The sequence below is a fragment of the Cnephaeus nilssonii genome (assembly GCF_951640355.1).
Source record: "Cnephaeus nilssonii genome assembly, chromosome: 3".
Lineage (NCBI taxonomy): Eukaryota > Metazoa > Chordata > Mammalia > Chiroptera > Vespertilionidae > Cnephaeus > Cnephaeus nilssonii.
In genome coordinates this window covers 65,978,707-65,988,507 of record NC_137074.1, presented here as the reverse complement: position 1 = coordinate 65,988,507, position 9,801 = coordinate 65,978,707, and the positions used below count along the sequence as shown (strand labels likewise).

Below are 9,801 nucleotides of genomic sequence, written 5' to 3'. Positions count from 1 at the left end.
AGCCAAACCGGTTATGGCTCCAAGGGTATTTTTACTAGTAAAGATGATGGACACTGAAAAGTCATATCATTATTAATAAAAGAGTCAAGACCAGGCTTCTATATTTATAGGTATAAAATAGCATTTTCAGTACCTAGCTTCAGATTAAGCTATATTAACTCATTTATTTTAAATTATGGAAAAATCCCTTTAATGAGGACTTTAAGGACTTTAAGTGGTATGTCAATAATGACAGAATAATACATTTAGTCTGTATACATTTAAAATTGTTTGGGAGTAAAAGTACAACCTATCCTATATAATAAAAGCCTAATATGCAAAATTTCCCCTCTACTGGGAGTTCGACTGCTCGCTATGACATGTGCTGACCACCAGGGGGCGACGCGGAACATGGAGGGTGTTGGCAATGTGGTGCTGGCAGCGGGCGGCAGTGGAGGCGCTGCAGGCCCCAATGGGCCCCGATGAGAGTGGGACTGCGGCTGCATGGTGGAGCAGGTGAGTGGGCGGCGCCAGGCCAAGGTGGGTGCAATCACCCTGCAGACAGTGACTGGAGGTGACATGGGGGCACCCGGCTCCATCCGGCTTTCAGGCGCTGAGGGAGCTGGGTGGTGGTCCAATGACTCAGGCGGAAGGGGGCGCATGGGGGTCCCAGGGTCCAGGGACTACCCAGGGTCCAGAAGTCAGCCATGGCTGAGATTGCCCACACTATTTTATTTATTTATTTGTTGTTGCTGGTTTAAAATGAAAATTTTATTTGCTCAGTATATCAAATAAGATGCAAGCACTATTATGACAAATATACAGAAATATGCAGGTCAACGTAAAACAGTAATTTAGTTTAAATGAAGGGAAATCTCTTTAAATGTTATGACAACCTACTCCCAAGAAGAATTTTTTCTTTAGTTAATTGTGCATTTCAATAAAATAAAGGGTAATGGATTAAGTAGAAGTTACTATGTGAATTTTTCTTAAAAATAAAACTCCAACTCTATTAATCCATGCCAGTTAAACACTATAATTGTTAAATAAGTGCAAAAGGAGATGAAGGAGTTCGTTATATTTTTTGCTTGAACAGTACAGAGGAAAATGGTCTCTTACAATACAAGAGGCAAACTGTTAAGACTGATCTAGAACTGTACTAAATTTCAGTCTCAGTGCTGTCATTGTGCTACCAGGTAAATGCTCATTAGTATAGCACATTTTGTTCCATGATATAGTTTAATGCTAAGACAGATCCCAATTTGTTACAGATACACATAGATTGCCATTGCTTGTTTTGTGTGTGTGTGTGTGTGTGTGTGTGTGTATGTGTATATATATATATACTAGAGGCCCAGTGCATGATTGAATCATGCACATTTAGTGGGGGAGCTGGGTGCCTGTCCGCTGGTGCACCAGGCCTTTCAGAAGCCTCCGGCGCCGCGGAGGCTTCTGAAAGGCCTGGTGCCTGAGTGGACAGGCACCCAGCTCCCACACTTTTGCTTTTGATCTTGGGGGAGCTGGGTGGTCTGCGGTGGGACGTGAGCTCGCTGCCCCAGAGGCCCCTTCTGTGCCGCAGCACAGCCATGGCGCAGACGCTGAGCTCGAGCCGCCGCTGGCGACGCGAGCTCAGCGTCCCGCCGGCCCAATCAGCCACCCCGGCCACCCCAAGTCCCGCCCCCCCCCGCGCCTCCTGGCCAATCGTGGGCATAGCGAAGTTATGGTCAATTTGCATATTTGTCTATTATTAGGTAGGATATATATATATATATATATATATATATATATATACACATATATTTAAAAAGGCAGTATACATCTGCATACAAAGGCAGGTTTTCCCAGGAGGAATTTATAGGAAGCAGTCGGAGGTGTGCCAGGTAGCAAAAAGCTCTGCAGGAGGAAGTGCTGAGTCAGACTGAAGAAAGTAATACTTTAAAGTGTCATCTAATTCCATAATAGCCACCTGGTTCCCACAAGATAATAGTAATTAGGTGCACTGAAAATGGAAACCACATTCCGATCATGACCCCAGTTGTATCCCTCCATTACAAGTTGGTGAGTGCGAGAAACCAGTGTGAGACCATTGGCATGATTTTTAAAAAAAGTCCTGTCGAATGTGTAGCCAGCACCACATGGTGAAATACCCCATCCACTCCATCATCCGGATCTGGCCATAACACATCACACGTTGGGCCCTCGTGTGGAACTTCTTGTAAAGGATCCAGGCTCTGACATGAGCCAGTGTATCTATGGGTAGAGAGAGGCCACCGTGGAGCAGAATATCTGTCTCTCTATTAAAGCTGTAAGCGGAAGATAATCAGATAGATCTGCAAACTATTTCCAAACATTGGCATTTCCATACATTCATAGGCATTCATCTTAAAAGCCATATGCGTGGGTAATTTGCCGGCTTTCGTGGTTCCCTCTCAGTATTGTAATGCACTCTGGATAAGGCATCTGGAATTGCTACAAGAAGAGTCAAGTCTCCACTGAATAATAACCTCCGTCTACACAGTGGCTCACGAACATAGTTTATGTCTGCTGATTTTCCTCCAATTCTAAAGATTCCAAAAGGTCATGGAATTGACCATGCACATCTCCACAGGTGGTAACAGGACAAAGAACCTCTTGCACGTTTGAATCTTTTGTTAACATTTCCTCAGCCTTTTCGCACCGCGTCCGCACTTGATTCTCCTTCAGCTGTTTACACTCATTCACTGCTCAACCAAATGGTCAGCTCCCTGGTAAACACCCGGTCGTCCATGGCAACCGATCCCCATCCCTGCAGCGGCTCTCTGCCCTTACTTTTCCTCTCTCCCCTCCCCTCCTACCGCCCCCCCCCCGCCCCTCACCCCCCCCCCCCGCCCCTCACCCCCCCCCCCCACACACACCACCACCACCACCACCACTGCAGGGGCCCTTGAGCCCAGCAGACAACCTGGGCGCAGGGCCTCCAGGAAACCCACAGCTGAACTCGCCCACAGGCACGTAATCGCTGAAGGGGTGGGGAATGTGGGGCCCCCTCCTGCCCCAAGATGGCCACCCACCGCCCGCAGCCTCCCGCTGGTGGGCCTCTCCCGGGTTCCTCCCACTTCTCTCTGTGTTTTTCTCTCCATACCAAATGAAAGCCACTACAGTTGTGTTATCCTTTACCACTTGTCATTAGTCCATAGTTATGTCATAGTCAAGAGAAAAAAAAAAAGAGAGAGAGAAATTGTAAATGAGAAGTCCCAGAAGAAAAAACCAGATTCCACTTTTTGTTATAAATTGGGGAAAAGGGGTCTTATGTGAATGGCTTGCTTTGTTTTGTGATGCTTGGTTATTAAAGAATTACATTAGAAATAATATGCAAAATGATGAGTGTAGTGAACCCCTTTCACGTCCCGCGTGGTTCAGGGTTCAGGTTCAGGGTTCAGGCTCTGGAGGAGGCTGCACGCAGATGAAAGAGACTAGAAAATATTAATTTGGAAATATTGGGGGCCAGGCAGGAGCCCAACTCAAGGGGAAGGACTCCACCCCACTCTGGCCTTGCTATCCCTTTTATTAAGACTATGGGATACACCCATAGCCTTGAGGCAGGCAATTCCAATAATAGCCAATCAGCAAGGATTTACATAAGATTAAAAGGTGGAAGTTGCTTTAGCTACCATTGTCTCAACTAGACAGTGGGTGGTTGGCTCTGACCTTTCAGAGCTTCAAGGTTGACCAGCCTTCTGGGTTCCTTGTCCACACCTCTCTGCTAGTGAAGGCAATGGGCGGCTTCCAACAGATGAGGACTTTATAAAGGTATATGATGTGTACAATGAAAAGTTTATATCATATGCAGTACTTTTAAAGAAAACTTTATTCTAACTACATAGAATTTAGAAATCTTAAACAACAAAGAATGTCAGAAATGAAAATGCAAAGATTAAATAGAAATTATAAAACAAGAAACAAAATTGTTCCAAAATCTCAACATTCGTAATCTATGAGTGTAATGCTAAGCTAATAAAAGCACTAATAGATTAACTAATAAAAATGCTAATAAGTGGTGGTAGTGATGTTTTTAGTTTTTCATTTGTGTGTGAGTTATTTTTAAAGCCAATCAAATTTACTTAAGTACATGTTAAGTTACTTTTAATAACTCATAGCTTAGATTAATGGTCTTTATTGTTTCCAAATACCTTCACCTGGCTATGTCAAACTTTAATTATGATTTAAGTAACAATGGACTGATTAATTCAATCAGAATATAGTACTTATAGTATCCAATTCTAGCAGATCCAATGTAAAGGAAATGAATTCACAAGAATTATATTTAAACTAGACCAGTGCACAAAAATTCGTGCACTCAGGGGGAAGGGGGTGTCCCTCAGCCTGGCCTGTGACCTCTTGTAGTCTGGTTCCCTGGGGGATCGGGCCTAAGCTGGCAGTCAGACATCCCTCTGGCAGCCTGGGAGCCCTCGGGGATGTCCGACTAATGGCTTAGGGGAGCGGGCCTAAGTCATAGTTGTACATTCTTAACACTGCAGAGGAGGTGGGCGTGGGAGAGGTTCCCGCCACCGCCGCTGTGCTCACAGCCCATCAGCCTGACTTGTGGTTGAGTGGAGCTCCCCCTGTGGGAGCACACTGACCACCAGGGGGCAGCTCCTGTGTTGAGCGTCTGACCTCTGATGGTCAGTGTGTGTCATAGTGACCAGTCGTTCTGCAGTTAAGGTCAATTTGCATATTACCTTTTTATTATATAGGGTCATCTGTATTCAAAAACACTACTTTAGGAAATATAATTCTAGCAAAATTCATTAAGAGCAGTTGTAGAATCAATTAAATAAATACAGTTAAACTCAAAAGATATAAATCAAATTTACTCTGAAAGACAGATAACACAGACAAATGTCCTGATGTGATTTTGGGTGCTTAGGTATTTGGCTGCTTTGAAAGCTGAATGAGACCTGCTGTGACTCTGGAACCCTGAGACCTCACAGCTTAGCTCTCCTATTCCTTTGAGACCCAAAGATCCAGGGGATCCTCTTGATGCTCTAGGGCCTGTGTTCAGGGCTGTGTGGGAAAGAGCAGAGCCAAAAGGGCCACTACAGGAAAGCTGGAATTTAAACTCCACTCCAGTCAGTTATGTTTGTTGTGACCACTTTCTTTTCTTGGCCCATTGAGATTTTTCTCAGTCAATAGAGCTGCCAAAAAAAACAAACAAAACCAACACACACACACACACACACACACACACACAAGCAAGCAACAACAAACCCCTCTAGAGCCTTTACTCTCATAGGAGTTCAGTTTTAATTTAAAAAAAAAAAGTGAATTTTTCTAATTCTTTTCAAGGTCTTGTATTTCATACCATCTTTCCCAGAAACTTTACATAGCAAAAAGCCTTTAAAATAGAGGTAATGTCTGCCTTAGAGAAAAAGGCAGTCCTGTTTACTACACAATAAAAAAGATCAATTTGCCTAATTTTGGAATTCCTCTCCTATAACGCAAGTTACCATTTGGGCAGGCATTCATCTGGGCTCATCCTCATCACTCCAGTGGCACTTGAGGGGCAGGGAAAAGTAACACAAACATGCCCATTCTCATGCTGTTTGCTTTACCATCTATACTAATAAGAGAGAAATATGGTAATTAACCATCACTCCGGAACGCCCACAGCCAGTCAGGAGGAAATATGCAAATTAGCAGGACAAAGATGGCTGCAGCCACGGAGCCAGCCGGAGCAGGCGGGAGGCTTGGGTCTCCCCTGGCGACAGAGGAAGCCAAGCTTCCCGCCCACCTGGGCCGGCCGTCGAAGGAGGGGCCTGTGGGTGGCAGCCACAGAGTGGGAGGCTTTGGTCGCCCATGCAGGTCGCCAAGGGAGGGGCCTGCAAATGGCCCTCAGCCCCTCACCCAGGCTGGCCACGCCCCCCCAGTGGGGACCCTCACCCCATGGGGGTGTGGCTGGCCTGAAAACTGCCCAGCCCCTTGCCCAGGCTGGCATCGTCCCCAGTGGGTACCCCCACCCCAATGGGGGCATGGCTGGCCTGCAAACCACCACAGGCCCCTCTCCCAGGCTGCCCCATCCCCCAAGGGAACCCCCACCCTGATCCGGGACACTCTTCAGAGCAAACCAGCCAGCCCCCACCCATGCACCAGGCCTCTATCCTACCTAATAATAGGGTAATATGCAAATAACCATCACTCCGCTACGCCCACGATTGGGCAGCGGAGGCTTGGGGGTGGGACTCGGGGTGGCCTATCCCGTCATTGAGAGGCGCAGGGTGCAGGACTCACGAGTCCCGCCCCCCGCGCCACCGCCGATCCGGCTGTTGAGAGGCAGGGGGCGCGGGACTCTGCGGCCGATCAGGCTGTTGAGAGGCTCGGGGCAAGCACTAGGGCGGCCGTTCTGGTCATTGAGAGGCGCAGGGCGTGGGACTTGCGAGTCCCGCCCCCCCTCCCCCCCCCCCCCCCGATCTGGCTGTTGAGAGGCGCCTCTCAATGACCGGATTGGCCGCAGAGTCCTGCTCCCCGTGCCTCTCAACAGCCAGATTGGCGGTGGCGCAGGGGGCGGGACTCGCGAGTCCCACGCCCTGTGCCTCTCAATGACCAGAACGGCCGCCGATGGGGCTGCTGAGAGGCGCGGGGCAAGCACTTGGGCGGCTGATCCAGTCATTGAGAGGCGCGGGGGGCGGGACTCGCCTCTCAAAGACCGGATCAGTGGCCGCTGAGGGGGGCTGCCGCGGATACCCGGCTCCCCTGCCATCGAAAGCGGGGAGACGGAGTGGACACCCAGCTGCCCTGCCATCTAAAGTGGGGAGGGGTGTCTGCTCCGGCTCCAAGGCCAAAAAGCGGGGAGCCGGTGTACTTGCCAAAGTCCATTAAGTAGGCCAAGGAGCTGGACCTTGCAGGGCTGGGCCTACAACCCCTCTTCAGCTTGAGCTTTGAGGAGGAGGAGCTGCAGCAGTTGAGGCTGGTGGGACAGCATCAAGCAGTACTGCTCACAGGTGACTATCTTTGAGATCAACGCCTCCAGCCAGGACCTGAGCAGCCAGGTGATGTGGGCCAAGCGGCAGAAGGACTTCAAGGCCATCGCCAGCTTCCGGCAGGGCCAGCAGGAGTGGCAGGAGGGCCTGGCTGGTCCAGCCCTGAGCTGCCAGTGTGGCAGGCAGAGCAGCCTGGGAAAGAGGAGGAGGAGGAGGAGGAGGAGGAGGAGGAGGAGGAGGAGGAGGAGGAGGAGGAGGAGGAGGGAGAGCGCATGGAGGATGTCTCATAGAGGTTGTGGGCCGAAAACGGCAACAGCCAGGACCTGAACGGGGAGCCAAGAGGTGGAAGGAGGAGGCCCGGCAGCTGGACCAGGATTTCTATGTCCCCTATCAGCCCAAAGATTTGTGAATGGGTCCTAAGCGTTGGTGGGGACCAGAGGTGCCTTTGAGCAGCAGGTGGCTGGTGCTGTCCTGGACCTGATGGGGGGCGAGGCCCAGAACCTGACCAGGGGCCGGCAGCAGCTCAAGTGGGACTGGAAGAAGAAGCGGTTTGTGGGACAGTCAGGACAAGAGGACAAGAAGAAGATCAAGACAGAAAGTGGTGGCTACATCAGCAGCTCCTACAAGCGGGACCTCTACCAGATGTGGAAGCAGAAACAGAAAATTGCCATATGCTCAACATCTGAGCCCCAGTGGGCTGCCAGCAGTTGGCCCTGTTGGCAGCGCTATTTCAGCCTGATCTGGTCGGGGCATGTGCAGGAGGCAACCAATTGATATGTCTTTCTCACATCCATGTTTCTCTCTCTGTCTCTCTCCTTCCCTTCTACTCTAAAAATCTATGAAAAATGTCCTTAGGTGAGGATTAACAAAAAAACCAACAGTGCATACATACACACATATACAAAAATACATGAATATTGGAGGGTTGGGGAGCAGGGCCCCATAAGTGCACAAATTTTGTGCACCAGGTCTCTAGTCTATACTAATAAAAGGGTAATATACTAATTAGACTAGGAGACCTTCTGGACGTTCCTCTTGACAAGGCCATGGTGGCGGTGCAGAGGTAGAGGCGGTTAGGGGCCAAGAAGGGAGGGCAGTTGTGGGTGATCAGGCCAGGATGGGATGGCAGTTGTGGGTGATCAGGCCAGTGGGAGGGAGGCAGTTGGGGGTGATCAGTCTGGCGGGGGCAGTTGGGGGTGAGCAGGCTGGCAGGCAGAGTGGTTAGGGGCAATCAGGCAGGCAGGTAGGTGAGCGGATAGGAGCCAGAAGTCCCGGATTGAGAGAGGGATGTCCGACTGCTGAATTGGAGAGGGTGCAGGCCGGGCTGAGGGACCACCCCCCCCCCCCCCGTGCACGAATTTTGTGCACCGGGCCACTAGTCTACACTATAAAAGGGTAATATGCTAATTAGCCTGGACATCTTCCAGACATCCTTCTGGACAAAGCCATGGTGGCAGGGGCCAAGGCAGAGGCAGTTAGGGGCAATCAGGCCAGCAGGCAGAGGCTGTTAGGGGTGATCAGGCAGGCACACAGGTGAGTGGTTAGGAGCCAGCGGTCCCGGATTGCGAGAGGGATGTCCCGGATTGGAGAGGGTGCAGGCCAGGCTGAGGGACCCCCCCGCCCCCATGCATGAATTTCATGCACTGGGCCTCTAGTACATAAATAAAATCCTTTGTCTCTGATCCAGGAATCTCATGTCTTCTCCCAGCATCCATGGCAGCTAACTTGTCAGCTTGCAAGTAAGATATACTATCAAGACTTTTACAGTTCTCAACATTGAACTAAATTTGCTTACAGTTCTTGACATTAAATTAAATTAGGGAAGCTCCTGGTGTGGTGGTCATGTTTGTCTCTTGGTCTAAAAGGGTGCTGATTACATAAGGTATTCGATTCAGTTTCAACAATTTTTTGCACTTATTTGTGTGTTTTTCCTCTATAACTCTTTTACTTCTATAAAATTTCTACTTAAAAATTTTAAAAACCAGCAGAGGTCAGAGGTAGTGATTAGAATAGGTCAGATTGCCAACTCAATAAAATACATTTGGAACTAATTGTTCATAACTCAGATAAAAAGAAAAAAATAATTGAACATTATTAGCCAAAAGATAAGGGAAATGGAAGAGAGATCCAAGAGCTGCTTCACATATTTTGTCCAGTTACAATTTTTTTTAATATTTAAGGGCTAATCTGGTATAATGTTTTTCATCATGACTTGAGGCAGAAGACCTTTAGCAATATTTTTAAGTTTTTTTGTGTGTGTTTTTTTCTATACATTTAAGAATATCCAGTAAAATATGTACCTGGATATTTTAGTTATATATTTATTACTAAAAAGTGGACCTGCCTTGAATTTTGTTTCCTAGAGCCCGGCCATCATAGCTCAGTGGTTGAGTGTCGACCTAGGAACCAGGAGGTCATAGTTTGATTCCTGCTTGGGGCATATGTTCCCATTTGCTGGCTTTGTCCCCAGTGTGAGGCGTACAGGAGGCAGCTGATCAAGGATTCTCTCTCATCATTGATGTTTCTATCTCTCCCTCTTCCTTCCTCTTTGAAATCAATAAAATTATATTAAAAATTTTTATTTTCTAACATTTTTATTTGTTTATAGCAGATAGAAATTGGTCAACCATAGCACAAATCTAGTCTGCTCTTATGCTCTAGTTGGCTTTCACAATTTAAAAAAATTTGCTTTTAAGATTTAAAAATTAGATGTTTCCACATAGAAACTGGGCTTATTTCTTCTCTTGAAAACTTTGGAAAATAGACAACTATTATATGGCAGCGATAGATCTATCAGGTGTCTGATTTAGACCAAGCAGGTGTTAATTAGCTTGCTGCAATTGTCTATCTGGTCTTTACTAGTGTA

At 47.9% G+C, this 9,801-nt stretch overlaps 1 pseudogene across 1 annotated transcript; it reads right to left on the bottom strand.

Moving 5' to 3' along the window:
• Positions 1–1,831: 1,831 nt before the first annotated feature.
• On the bottom strand, positions 1,832–3,145 carry LOC307096705 (serine/threonine-protein phosphatase 2A catalytic subunit beta isoform-like; annotated as a pseudogene). Its single transcript has 2 exons — positions 3,136–3,145; positions 1,832–2,699 (listed from the first exon to the last, which is right to left on the bottom strand). The product of its transcript is annotated as a serine/threonine-protein phosphatase 2A catalytic subunit beta isoform-like (transcript).
• Positions 3,146–9,801: the final 6,656 nt, after the last annotated feature.